Raw genomic sequence first — 15,651 nt, 5'->3', positions numbered from 1 at the left:
TGACTTGTGAGAAACCATAAAGGTTAATGTGGGAAGTGGGGGGTTCAGAGGAGCATGAGTTCCAGTCTATTTTAAAATCTCCAAGTACAATGGTTTCTTGGGGATAATTATTTGATAGTCAGTTTAGTATGTCCTTAAGTACTGGTATGTTTTTACCTGGGGGGATGTAGACACAGATAATATATATACTTTTGCTTTTATTGATGTGTAGTTTAGTAGTAATGATTTCAGCATTAGTATTTTGGAAGGGTTGATGGCTGTCAGTGGTCATTTCTATCATGGATTTGTAGAGAACAGCTATGAACCCTCCCTTTTTAGCAGTGCAGTCATGTCTAAATATATTGTAACCTGGTGGTATGACCACACTATGCAAGGTACTTGGGTTGAGCCAGGTTTCAGTGAGACAAAGAACATCAGGAGAAAGATGATTTAGTAGGGCATGGAGGTGTTCAACTTTATTATTTATGCTTCTGATGTTTAGATGGCTCACCAGGAATGAGTTAGGAGGTCTGTTTATGGTATGGTTTATAGAGGATGAGGTAGTATTGATGGTAGAGTCATTGGTAGAGGATGGACCTGGGTTTGGGTGGATGTCCCCATCCCTGGTGAGATTACTTTGATATTTAATGATTAATTTCAGAATCTTATAAAGAAGGGTTTGGTATTTTTTAGTTTTTGGGCTGATGTAACAATTTCAAATAGTATTTATGAGGTGTTTGTTTGATTGGATAGTTAAGGAGGGAATAAATAGATGTTTTAGCTTATTAGGTTCAGGCAGTGTGATAGTATGGCTTCTTGGGGAGTGAAAATCATGAATCACTTGTTGTTCATATGCAGTTAGTAAGTAAGGGATAAGCAATAGTGGTTTAATGGAGTAGGTCAGCAATAAGTTGAATGGGACCATGGTAGGGTAGGGGTAGAGGTAATGGGGTTTGAAGTAAAAGAAGAGTGATTGGTGTGGGTGTGGTGGTTAGTTGATTAGGTGTTAGGAGGGGAGTGTGGTCAGGTAGTATAAGTGTAGATGTGCTGGGGGTGGGTGGAATTTGGGGACAGGGTAGGGGAGCGGAGTAAGCCCGCAGGACGAATGGAGTGGATAGAGCCAAGAAGAAGTGAGGGCTATAAAAAAACTACAGCTCATATTCTTAAAGATTGGGCTGGAGCTATGTTGTGAGGGAAGTAGTGTAAGCAAGATATAAATATGGGTTGGCTGGTCCAGGAGGGTAGAGGGAGTTAGCAATAAAGCAGATGGGGAGAAATAGTGGGAATAACTGCTATCTTTCGGCAGGCGCTTTGGAAGAATAATTCTGTGCGAATGGTTTGCTGTGGTCTATGCTGCCAACTAGTGGCAAAAGGAGATGGCAAACTGAAGGATAGAGTAATTCTCATACACTATTATAAGGCTATGTTAAAAACTAGAGGGGGGAGAGTGGGAAGCGGGCTGCGACAGATTGTTAATGCACACACGGGAGGTCAGACTAACAACTACAGGTAGTATTTTAGGATACAAGTTGATTGCTCAAGGCTACATACATGACACTTCTTAGAGTAGTGATGTCCTTATTTCAGCAGCGTTCAGTGATGCCTGGGTAGCAGGCAAATTGAAGGTGTCTTCTGGATTAGGCAGGGAGGTAGTCCTTGTGTATAAAGGCTGGGAGGAAGCACCCGAGGCGGTAGACTGTAAAATAGTGAGAGACACACAGAGTTAGGTAAGGTAGATGGCAAAGATAGGGAGGTACAAGGTAGAAGGATAGGGCAGTAGGAAGGGATATCAGGATGTGAAGAGGTACTAGCGTGAACAGTAAGTAGTGGGAGACTAGACAGGGCGAAAGATTAGAAAGGCAGCATTAGAGAAGGATTAGAAAGGCAACAATATAAAACAGTGCATATAGGTAGTAGACACCACACAGTTATCTCATGGAGCCACAATCCAACAATTACCCTCAAGCCCAAGGGAATAAAAATGCCTCTAGACCATTTAAGAGGGCAGGGTTAAAAAACAAACAATATACAATTGAGTACACAGATCAGTGCTTATGGAACCAACTACACTGAGCCAGAAAGAATATAAGGTAAAGGATCAGATGAGAAGGCAAGAAATGTGGAAAATGCAAAAATATAGTTACAAGTATAATAAAAAATGTAGATCTCTAATACCAAAAAGCCAGAAAACGGGTCCACTGCTCGAACAAGGTAAAAAGCTGTAAAAACAACAGTACTCCACGTACACCCACTCCAACTTGAAGAAACAAACTCCGTTATCGTAAAACACAGGTTTATTTGATTTTAAACCACAAAACACTCCATTCAAGAAGATGGTTTAGCGCTTTCATCTGATCGCTCAGATTTCTTCAGAACCACCATTACTAATTGACACACCCCTTTTATACTCTATTTGGCGCCAAAAGTTGTTCAAAATTTTAAAAACATTAAAAACTTTTTATATGTATATAAATTTATCAATTTAATTAAACAAAAATTTCAATATTTAAAAACTATTTCATTCATTACTAACATACCTGACAATTATAATATGTGCCTTAAATACCAATACAAAAAGAATTTTTGTTTATTATATAGGCATTTCATATTTGTATGGTCACCCTTGTTTAAATCAAGAAATGTATACTAATAATTTTTAAATAGTACTTAAAAGATACTTAAAAAATAATATATATTATGTTTGACATGAAAAAATACTCCGAGGGAATAAGTAATCCCAGGAAGGTCATACCCGGTCCAACATTAAAAAAGGTTTAATACTAATGTAGTCGTTTAGGCCGGGGGGGGGGTTGTGGCATCACAAATAATTTGCCACTCACTCTCTTTATAAGATAAAAAAGTTTTCCAATTACCCCCATATACTGTCATTTCCACCTGATCTATAATAAAAAATTTAAATGTATGTTCTTGTCCTTTGTCTAATACATGCCTACTAAGTGCATTCTTTGTATCCTTTTTCCTGATTTTGTATAGGTGTTCATATATCCTTGCCCTGAGTTTCCTTTCCGTCTTGCCTACATAGTATGCCGAACAGAAGGTACACAGGGCAAGGTACACCACCCTTTGACTGTTACAATTGCCCCTAATACTCTTCACTCTAGTTTTTGAAAAATTGTCCAGTGTTTTGATCTTATTCTCATTAATATATTTACAATAATTACAACTACCGCAGCTTTTTGTCCCACTCCAAATCTTCTTATTGGTTTGGTTGTTGTTAGTTGATTGTACCTCCAGTAGTTTTTTCAAGTTTGGTGCTGTTTTAAATACACAGGTCAGATTAGTCCCTATGTGTGTTTTGATGTTGTCAGTGGAGGTTAACAATTCCCAATATCTTTTAAGGATATCTTTCACAATATTTGAGTAAGGATTGAATCTAATTACACACACTGTTTTATTAACTCCTGAACAGGTTTTCTTGTTCTTTGATTCAAGATTGACACCTAATAGGGACTTGTATTTGATGTTCCAATTCTTTTTAACCCAGAGCGTTACTTCTTCCACCATCCCTCTCGGGTATTTTCTCTCTAGAAACATCTTTGCAATGCCTTCAATTTCTTTCTCCATGGTGTCCTTAGTGGAGGACATCCTTGCTGCCCTTATGCACTGTCCCTTCAGGATGTTCTTGAAAATGTGCTTGGGATGACAGCTGCCAAATTCAATGTAGTCATTAGAAAACGTAGTTTTTCTATATATCTTTGAACTGAATCCATGTGAAGTTATACTAATAAATGTATCTAAATAGGCTATCCCAAAAAGTTCTTTTTTATATGTAAATCTCAGGAAATCAGTGCTTGAGTTGATGTAATCAATAAATCTTGGAATATCTTCTTTTTGGCCCTTCCATATTATAAATATGTCGTCCAAAAATCGTGAATACAAGGAAATGCTCTTAAAAAATTCACTTTGAAAGAGAAATTGATTTTCCCATTCTAGCATAACTAGGTTAGCGAATATGGGGGCACAAGATGCCCCCATAGCCACTCCCCTAGTTTGCCTAAAATATTCACCTTCAAATTCGATGTAGTTGTGGTCCAAAATTAACCCCATCATATCCAAAATAAGGGAAATTTTGTCCCAACTCAATCCTGAGTACCTTTTTAAACTGTTCTCAAAATATTCCAGTCCTGTTGTGTATGGGATGCAAGAAAATAAATCTTGAACATCAATTGTTAAAAATGTTATTTCTTCTGACCATACATCAACTGTTAACCTACTCAGAAATTCCCAGGAGTCCTTTATAAGGTGGGGAACTGAGTCATAAATGTGCTTTGTCCACTGGTCAATCACCACACCCAAATTGTAGGTTTTAGAATTAGAACCTGCAATGATCGGCCTAAATGGTGGTGTCTCTACTAATTTGTGAATCTTCGGAATGCCGAAGATATGGGCCAATCTTGGGTGTTCAGTTCTCAAAAAATTATAAATCTCGTTTGTTATACGGTTGTCCAGTAAATATTCTTCAATCACCAGATCTATCCTGTGATGGCCTATATTTATTTGATTCAATGAAACTTCTTCATAGTTGTTTGATAAGAAAAGAATGTCATGTATAGCTCTAGTATAGTTGATAGTATCAAAAATAATGATGCCCCCACCCTTGTCAGGCTTCATGAGTCTAATGTTTTTATTGTTCACAATTTGTTGTAAACACTCTCTCTCTCCTTTAGTTAAGTTATCATTAAACATGAAATTCAAAGAGTTGGTCTTATAAATGTCCCTATTTAGTTTGTAAATATCTTTAATAACCATCTTTTCAAAATTAACAATTTGTGGGTGGGTTGATTGATAAATTTATATACATATAAAAAGTTTTTAATGTTTTTAAAATTTTGAACAACTTTTGGCGCCAAATAGAGTATAAAAGGGGTGTGTCAATTAGTAATGGTGGTTCTGAAGAAATCTGAGCGATCAGATGAAAGCGCTAAACCATCTTCTTGAATGGAGTGTTTTGTGGTTTAAAATCAAATAAACCTGTGTTTTACGATAACGGAGTTTGTTTCTTCAAGTTGGAGTGGGTGTACGTGGAGTACTGTTGTTTTTACAGCTTTTTACCTTGTTCGTGCAGTGGACCCGTTTTCTGGCTTTTTGGTATGATAGTTACAAGTATAGAAAACTCTTGGAACAACCTCATGTTGATCAGGATCGAATGCAGGAATGGTTAAGGAGAGGTGAATTTAACCCAAAAGACAAAAGGTTAATATTGGCAGTCCAAGATAGTGGACTATGTACAAATTGGTTTACAAAGTCCACTGAACATTTGAGAGAAACAGATGAATGCGGGTTTTGTAAAACAGAATTGGAAAAAGTTGCACATCCTGTTGCTGGGTGTGATACACTAATGGCAGAAGGCCTGTATACTGAAAGCCACAATAATGTGGTAAGACTGTTGCAGTGGGGATTATGCAAACATTATAATATTGAAGTAGCTGAAAAACACTGGAAACAAGAGCCATAAAACATTCTAGAAAATAATGAAGTTTATATCACATGGGAAGTTTATATCACATGGGAAGTTTATATCATATGGAATCACCCATTACCAACAGTTCAAAAAACAGATGTGAGAAAATCAGATATAGTAGTCCATGAAAAGAAGACAAAACTAGCATTGAACATTTAAATTGCTACACCTAGTAACTGCAATGTCTTACCTACAGAGAGAGACACAATCATAAAATACCAGGATTTGCAGGCAGAAACAAGGGTAATGTGAAAGAGGGATTCCTAGACTGTTCCAATAGTAGTATGAGAAATGGATCTTATAAAAAGGAATATATAGTCGTGCTTAAATATGTTACTGATACATGTAACTCCATGTGAATTGCAGAAAGAGTCATTACTAGGCACATTACAGGTGCCAAATAGCACTTCTGTCTAACTTCAAAGACTGAAACAATACTAATTTCATGAATTTTAATCATACTTTGACTTAGGAATGGTGTCCATTGCTGCCATGGTATTAGAAACCCAAAAGACGTGCAGAAATTAAAAAAAAGAGAGAAGCCAGAAGCTATAGCACACCTACTGGCATACACATTCAGCTCCAACTTTATGCCCCAGTCTCCCCTCAGGAAATATAATCATATATAACTCTCCCAACTATCACTAGGGAACACATCCTCAGTGCTCTTTCTAAGGCCAAGAACACTGCATTGATGGGCCCCATCAATATTCCAGGCTGCTTTCTCTCTTTTAATTTAAATTACCTGCTTTCTAAATAGATAAAGCATGATACATCAGGCCCACTGAATCACTATTTAGCTGTAGCCTCGAAACAGACTTCATGCCTTATGAATGGTAAATGGCAATTGTCATCCCTTTACACAAATGCAGGCCATTTATGGACCCTAGAAATTACAGATCCATAAGTCTCATTAGTCTCATATGCATAGCTATAGAAATAATTATCATGGAAATGATCAATAATGATATAGGAAACCTCCAAACGTTGGTTCCGAGTTTGGTTTCATCAAAGGTAGATCATGCCTACTCAAACTGGTAGAATTCTTTGAGAAAGTCACCAGAGCAATGGATAAGGGTAAAATGGTTCACAATGCCTACCATGACCTGGTCAATGCATTTGACACAATACCCAATTCCGAATTGTTGACAAACTGAAGATGTTAGGTATAAACTTTTATGTCACCCAATGGATAGTGAGTAGCCAGCTAGCTCACAGACAGGACTTAGGAAGTTAAAATCGGGGAGTTAACCTCTACAAAGAGGCCAGTCACGAGCAGTGTAGCTAAGGGATTGGTCCTGGGACTGATCCTTTTTGGCATCTACTTCTCTGAAGTCAAGGTCAATATCACAAGCCTATGGCTGACCAAATATGAAGAGATTGCAATTTAGGAACTGTCACATAATCCTCCACTGATGCTAATGTTCTTCAAGAAGGGCTGACACAGACAAATGACTGGTGCCAGAGCCATAGACTAAAAGTAAATGCCAAGAGGTGCATGATATTATCCTTTGGGAAGTGAGCCACCTGTAGTAATTACCATATTGCAACACACCCTAAGAGTTGAACCAGTAGTTAGGGACTGGAGACACATGTAGATAGTAATCTAGCCTTCAACTATCACTTGTTTACAGTAGTGAGAACTTCATTCTACATTGTGCAACTTTTAAACAAAATTATGGCATCTAGGTCCAAGGAGGTCATTATTCTCCTGTATTTGGTGTTCCTCAGACCTGTTATTGAGTATAATGCCCCCTTTGGTATGTACCTAATAAGGCACAGCCAACATTTGGAACATGCACAGAGGTTCCTCACTAAATGACACAGGGTATCAATAAAATGTCCTCTGCAGACCACCTCAGATCTCTATTCTTGTATTCTGTCTCCTATAGGCTATTTAGAGAAGAGTGATATCTGGCATACAAGGCATCTTCCGATGCCATTCTGCTGGATCTCCTTCATATCCACAAAGCAAACAGGGCCAGCATCATACGTTCTAAAGACTTAAACATCGCTTGTTATATAGATATGTAGTTATATAGATATATATAGTTATATATGTTATATAGATATATAGTTATATATGTTATATACTTATTATCTACTTAGTACAATTAACTCAAGAAGCCTTCTTTTCTACCGAACAATGGATGCTAGACAACCATCTGGCACTCAATGCTATCAAGACTAAATTAATGATATTTACCCCCTCTATAATGGGTCTATATCAGATCATCGAAATGGCTCATTATCAAATGCCGTAACATTGAACTGCAAAACCCAAACCCCAACAATATCAAAACCTCAAAACAACAAATTTTTTCCCAGGGAAAAAAAATTGCTCTTCCAAGAAACACACACACACACACACACCACAAGCACACTAAAAATCAGCAATCCACACACATACATTTAAAAGTTACATCTAACCCTACACTACACTGCACATACACTACTATCTATCCACTTACCTTAACCCAGACCCTAACCCTAAGGTCCATCATTACCGCACACTCACCTAACCCACGCCCTAACCCTAACTCACTTAACCTGTCCTTAACCCCAAATTCGCACTATTGCACACTCATCTCACCCATGTCCTAACCCTTATTCACTTAACCCACACCTAACCCCAAATTCTGTCACAATCGCACACTTACCTGACCCATGCCCTAACCCTAGCTCACCCAACCCACGCCCTAACTTGAACGTATGCACAATCACACACTTACCTTAACCCAACCCGCAACTTTCCACTGCATTGCTGAAAACAGCGAAGCCACAACAACGGCCAACTGAATTCTTTCCCTAGGAAAGAATTTGGTTTTGTGCAGCTTCACTGTTTTCAGCATTCGTGATATTGGGTTCGATATTAGATCATTCGAAATTCTGCTGTCTCGATGATCTAATGTAGACCCTTCTAAAACCACCACCTTAGATAAAAAACTCAATTCTCTATCAACAGCCAAAATAATACAATTCTCAAAATAGTCTCCACCGCAAAACTTTTAGGAATTCTCATTGATGATCAGCTAAAGTTTGATAGTCACTGAGACGATTGGGGAGAGATGGGCGAAGGCTGTCAGCTTAGTCAAATAGAATTTTATATATAATTCTGGTATTTGTAAATAAATGTAAAATGCAGGCATGTTTTCTTGAGTATAAAAGAATATTGTGAAATGTGGAACTGCAAAATATGCGACAACATTGCACTCTACTAGCCCAGTGAAGCATGTTGTGACCCTTTCATGTTAGAATTTGGCTCCAGTGAGTCTGGATGAAGGCTTCATGCCCATTGTTTTAAGGCTAACGTTTATGACCAGAATTTAGATGTGGAATGTGCTTTATTGCTCTGGTTTCTGTTAGATATACATGTGAAATGACTTATATTGTTGTAAGTTTCTGAGCAGGTGTTAGATTGCTAAATAATGCAGTTTGTGGCCTGAGAACTCTAGACTAAGTGTCAAAAATTATGTAATTTGGAAGGGCCTTAGAGACATGTTTGTTAGTAATGTTTAAATACTATTTCTCACAAGAGACTGAAAGCATTTTGATCTTGGATATCTAACTCAGCACTCTGCCTAAACTCACATGTAAGTTTTAGCACTGTGATTTCTTTTAGGAATAGTTAAAGCTAGTAATGATTAATTAGGTATTTTTCTGTGAAATCAGACCTGTCCTACTGTATTATTTTAAGTTTCTATGTGATCTCTGAACTCTTAGATATCTCTGTGGTGTAGTAGTTTTGTCAAGTGTTTTAATTATTTATTATTAAATATTTTAAAAAAACTTTACCTGTGGCTGGTTTGTGTGGAGATAAGCTCTAGCAGTGAGACTGAATGTGAGCCACAACTGCTTGTGGGTATTGATGTTCCCTTGGACAGGGTAACTGCAAAGGTAGAGGTGAATAGTAGTACCCAGGCTGACAGTGAGGCACCCCTGTCAGAGGATGCCAGACTTCCTGGAGAAGGGGAGCTGGGAAGGGTTACAAGGAGAGACTTGAGACAGGCTCAGCTGTCAGACCCTACACTGCAAGGACTGAGGCAGGTAGCTAGGGAGGCACCTGATTCTCAAGGGAAGGGGGATTCTGTATACTGGAACAAAGGGTTACTGTACAGAGAGTGGAACCCTGAGGGAGGGCTACAAGGTGAGAGAGTACAGCAGTGGGTAGTACCTAGAGCTTACCATCTGGCGCTTCTAGCCATAGCCCATTTATTTTTATTTTATTTATTTTACATTTGTTGACCGGGCTAGTCTAACTGGATATATGTCCATTTTCAGTAGAGACCCAGGGAGATAAGCTCCAATCTACAATCACTAGGATATACTATAATATTATTTCCTTTGCAGGTCTACTATAATAATATTCCCTTTGCAGGTCATATGGTCATAAAATGTACAAAGAGGCATATTATGCAAAACTTCTATTGGCCTGGAATTTCCAGAGATGTAACAGGATACTGCAGGACCTGTGAGCATAATATCCAAAACAAGAAACTTAAACTTGTGGTCAGTACCTGTTTTGGCTACATGGAGAGCTAGGGCATTCATTTCTGACCATAAGTTTAAGTTTCTTGTTTTGGATATTATGCATGAAACTTTAAGAAAAGGTGACCTGAGTAATAGAAAACTGAATCCTATGAGCAAAAGTGGATCATACGTCTTCAAGCAGACAAACCTCCAGGTCTAAATAATAGGGTTTCCCTTAAACCCTTTTTGAAGGTGAGAGCCCTTAAACATTTCTTATTACATGTATTAATAGCGCTGTTTAGTAGTAGGTATGATCTCACAATAGACTTTGCAATTCTTGAGTGAGACATGTTTTAGAGGTGTATTTTATTGTATGTACATTAGTTTTATTAGTTTTATTATTGTACTGTTTTTATACTTAACTGGAAGTTATGAGCAACTAGTATAGCTTACTATGTTACTGACAAGCATATTTGTTTATTCTCTGCTATTTAGACATAGAATTTTGTATTCATGTTTTTTACACATATATTTTTTATTTATTTAAAATATTTGCAGAGTGCTGCTTTAATTACTTTGGCATTTTGTAAGTTAAAGCAATTAGACTTTATTTGCAGCATGATTGGTTGAATGAGCATTTATAAGGGTGTGTGCTATTTTGCCTTTTAAACAATCTGAAGAAGTGAATGTTATTTGTGAAAGCACTTACTTTTTGCAATAAATTTCTTCTACAATTATTTCCTGCTGTGTGGAACCATTTAAGTGTCAAAAATTATGTAATTTGGGAGGGCCTAAGAGACATGTTGTTAGTAATGTTTAAATACTATTTCTCACAAGAGACTGAAAGCATTTTGATCTTGGATATCTAACTCAGCACTCTGCCTAAGCTCACATGTAAGTTTTAGCACTGTGATTTCTTGTAGGAATAGTTAAAGCTAGTAAAGATTAATTTGGTATTTTTCTTTGAAGTCAGACATGTCCTACTGTATTATTTTAAGTTTCTGTGTGATCTCTGAACTCTTAGATATCTCTGTGGTGTAGTAGTTTTTTCTTGTGTTTTAATTATTTATTATTAAATATTTTAAAAACCTTTACCTGTGGCTGGTTTGTGTAGCGATAAGCTCTAGAGTACATTGCATATTTATAGAGTTTATTGTAATAGGTCACTCTAATAAGCCTAGACTGAATAGTCACATTACCCATTGGATAATAATATTGCACGGTAATAATTGGACACCCTTTTAAAGGCCTTTTAGTAGCTGATATTATTAGCTGGGTGGTGGCAGGGATTACTACCATATGGTCTGGGTAAAGGGGCACAGCTGGAGAATCTGTGTCAGCCTTTCCCAGGAGTGTCTGTGAAGTTGTATAAATCCTTATCTCAAAGTGTGTGTGTGGTATGTCAGCTACTTGGCAGGGACACGAAACACTGGTTGGTCAGAGAGGGTACTGGACGTTTTAGCTTGCCCAGCTAGGCTAAGATCTGAACCTTATAGCTGCGCCAGTGGGGATCTGGTGAGCAAGGGAGCAACCAGCCCCAGACTGACTGTGATCTCTGTGTGCACTTAAGGGAAATTGTACTTTGCTGTGTGTATTAGGTATCCCTTTCTCTTCTATGAGACAACCTCCCTGGTGTTAGTGGTGAGGATTGAGGCTCCTTGATTGCTGGGCCAGGGCACGGTTGTCACAGTCACCTGCAAGTTAATATAAAAAAAAACATAAAAAATTAGGCATGCTTTACTGTCATAGCCGTTATATCTCTCCCCCTACTACACTTGTTCTCATTTCTACTTACCTCATCCCTTCCCTTTTATATGGTGCCTCTAGCCTTGCTAATCTACAATCTTCCCTTAAATCAAAACTCTCCTCCTGTTACTGCAAAATTTCAAAATTTGTAACTGGCCATAGATCCATTACCCATCATTTTATTTCTCTACATCAACTGGACTGGCTTGAGCTACCCAACTATCTTACCTATACCCAACTTATCTAAGCACATAGACTTATTTCCAGCCCCTCTGTCTGCCCCTCCCTTGCCTCCACTTTCAAAATCCATCTTCCTGATCGATGTCTCAGGTCTAACTCCCAAAATCTAATAGAACTCTATAAACCTTCCCATCCACCAGGCAAGCACCTCCTATCCTTCTCCATAGCACGCCATTGGAATTTTTTTCCACCTCTCATCAATACCACTAACAGACTCTCTGCCTTCAAAACCCTACTTCAGTCACATCTAACTTCACAATGGGAATGATCTTGCTCCCATCCTACATAATTTCCTTACCTTAATTACTCTCCACAAGCAAATATATCTGTAACTAGCCCCCTACAGTCTTATTACTCCTAATAATAACTGTAGGAACTACCATATTTTCCAGGAACTGTAATTATTTTGTAATGAAATTTAATGCATTATTCTAACTAGCACCTCATAATGCCAATCTATGGGAACTTGTTACTCATTTTTTTAAATTCTCTGTTATTGATGTAATTTGTTATCTTGTATACTTGAGACTTCCTGCATTTATATTTATCTTTGTATTTCACGTATTTTGTTATCTTGTATTTTTGTGACTCTTTGCATTTATATTGTATCTTTGTATTTCATGTATTCCTCTGGAGCTTTTCTCCCCAGGCCTCCATTGAAAATGGACTCTTCATGGCCCAATTGGACTATCCTGGCAAACAAACTGTAAATAAATAAATAAATAAATAAATAAATAAAATATAGATAGTACCTGCTGGAGAGACTGGCATGTATCCCAGAAACTCCTTTTTTCCCTGGAATAGGTGCCCCAGCCATGGAAGCAGGGTTCCTGCCTCTTCCAATTCAATTGTAACCTGGGCAGCTGAATAAGGAACCAGAAATTCATCCCTGGCTTAGTACCTATGTCTCTAATGGACACAGGCAGCTTGTAAATGGTTCATCTCCCAGGCCTCTGTGTGTACAATTTTCATCTCCCAAGCCCTGCTTAAACTACTAAGGATACCAGAACTTGTAAAAGATCTGGAATACATAGATAGTCTAAACACAGCCCCAGTGGACATTAGCCTAGTACACACCTATGAACCTAATCATTGTGATTATTGATGCATGAGGCTTTAAATATAAGCTGCACCATAATCAAAGACCAGTCCCCCCCTTGAAAACTGACCTCTACCAGGACTTCAACCACAAACAGTATGCGTGAACACAGGTCCCAATATTCTCTGCTGTGAGAGGGGTGAAAAGGCTCTGTCTCTTCATTCTTGCACTGGGGCAGTGAAAACTTGTCTATTCTTCTATACCATGGAGATTTATAGTCTTTTATTTTATTTATTTATTTATTTGAGGTTTGTTAACTGGGAAAGTCCATTGGGTCAAGGTGAGCCCTTTTTCAATGAAGGCTCAGGGAGAAAAGCTCCACATTTGGTCGACAGTTCATTTGGTCGACAAGCAGATTTGCCCCCCCCTCCCCAATGTTGTGCAACCCTGGAGTTGATATATATAGTTAGGGGGGGTGGGGGGCAAAGCCCCCCACATAAAATGCTTGTCGACCAAATGAGTGTCGATCATATGGCCTGTCGACCATATGAAGTAGACCCCATATATATATATATATATATATATATATATATATATATATATATATATATATTGTGTCTTTCGGCTTTTCCCGGCTAGGGGTCGCCACAGCGGAACTCCCGTCCGCCAATGACTGGCAGTAGATTTTTACGTACTGGCTTGCCGGGCCTAATGCACAACCTTCAACGAACAAACGCCCATTCACGCATGTCGCCACACAGAAATGCAAACAAAACCAAAACCACAACAGGTAGCAATCACGAAAATAGACCCCTCGCCACCAGGAAATCAGTCCAAACACGTTTATTGTGAAAAAATAGTTGAAAGGCTTCAAAACCGAAAACGCACATTTTCTGTTTTGTCAGTGGATTAAGGCGTTTACGTACTTTTGGTGTTGGCTGTAAGCCTTTCAACTATTTTTTCACAATAAACATGTTTGGACTGATTTCCTGGTGGCGAGGGGTCTGTTTTCGTGACTGCTACCTGTTTTATATATATATATATATATATATATATATATATATATATATATATATATATATATATGTATATATATTATATATACAAAAATAAAACAGTATATCCAGAAATCAGAACAGTAATCATTTGAAATTTGCATGCAACAGATAATACAAGTAAAATACCAGGATATAATACAGTATGGATTAGATACAAATAATTGATGGACAAACCATAAGTAACCCAAACAGTAGCAGTAATGTACATATTTACACTCTTTGTGCACCCCCCCATAAGTGTCAGGCAGAAAGCATAATTGAACTAGGGGAGGGCAGTATGAGTATGAGGTGGAGTTGGGGGGGATTAGGATGGGTTTAGGATGGGTGAGAGCAGGCGCATTCCTAGGAGGAGGAGAGATAAGAGTGCAGCAATGCCTTAAAAGAGGAAAGAGTACGGATGTTGGGAGGGAGTGAGTTCCATTTGCGTGCAAGGGAGAAAGACAGAAGAAGTTTACCAGGGCTACATGATGGTTTGTGGACAGCAAGGAGGTTTTGATTATTTGATCTAAGGGTGTGAGTAGGAAGATGCATAGTGAGAAAGGATCGGGGGAGGGGCAATGAGAGAGGTTAAAAATGAGTTTGTGGACAGTGGAGAGTTGAATGTAGGACAGGTAGTGAGGGAGTTCTAGCGAGATTCTTGCTGATTATTGTTGAGAAAATGTTTTATATGCATATACCTCATGGCTAGATTTATGTGACAAAATTGACATTTGTATAACTGTAACTTATCTGTTGTCAGGAGGTCTGTAGCTATAAGCACTCTGGTTGTGGCTATTGTATGTTTTTTATGCACAATGGCAGAACTTGTATCTTGATACTTTCAATGTACCCAGTATATAATTTAGTGCTTTGCTTATACATATACATACTTTTACTTTGGGAAAATTCACATAAAGGTGGCATGTTCATATTTGATATAGGGTTGGCATGCAGATGTAGTGACGGTTATAGATTTCATTAGTTTAAGAAGTCTAGGACTGAGATGCAAGATGTTTTTTGAGTGTTGGATTGCAGTAGTTCCAGCTATTATTAAGATTATAGATATGAGAGCTATGAGGAACAACTAAGTATTACAAAACTATGACTGTTAACTATAAATACTATCTACAAGAGGTGAGGAATAGCATTTGGCACAGAGTTTAAAGAACTGATATGTTAATGAGCTACCCTGTGCCCAGTGTCCAATGTTTGAATATTTGCACATTCATTTCCTGACACTAAGCAAGACATTTAGGCAGACAAGTACTCCCAGATCACCCTTAAAAAGGATACTTGTTTCTAGTGGGCTTCCCTGGTCAACAAATGGGTAAAAAAAAGCATCACTAAAATGTATTGAATGTATTAATAATGCAACTTCATAGCTCTCAACTGTACAGATTTTCTCAGAAAGTCCAGATTTTTGCCTCAGATTTTTGGTCTGTTCCTCATAAAATTTGAGGTTTGTTGACAAATCATTATAGATTAAAGTCATTAAATAATGACATACATTTGAGTTTCAGACATAATCCCCAGGATTCGGCAAGATCTGCATGGCGTGCAGGAATAGTCAAGAGCTGCTGCATGCAATATGGCCGACAAGCGATCCAGGAATGAGCTCCCGGGATGTCCATGAGCACTCCTACACTATTCCTGCACGG

Source organism: Protopterus annectens, chromosome 1.part1 (genome assembly GCF_019279795.1).
Source record: "Protopterus annectens isolate FY-2018-M chromosome 1.part1, PAN1.0, whole genome shotgun sequence".
Taxonomy (NCBI): Eukaryota; Metazoa; Chordata; order Ceratodontiformes; family Protopteridae; genus Protopterus; species Protopterus annectens.
Note: the sequence above shows the minus strand (reverse complement) of the source record.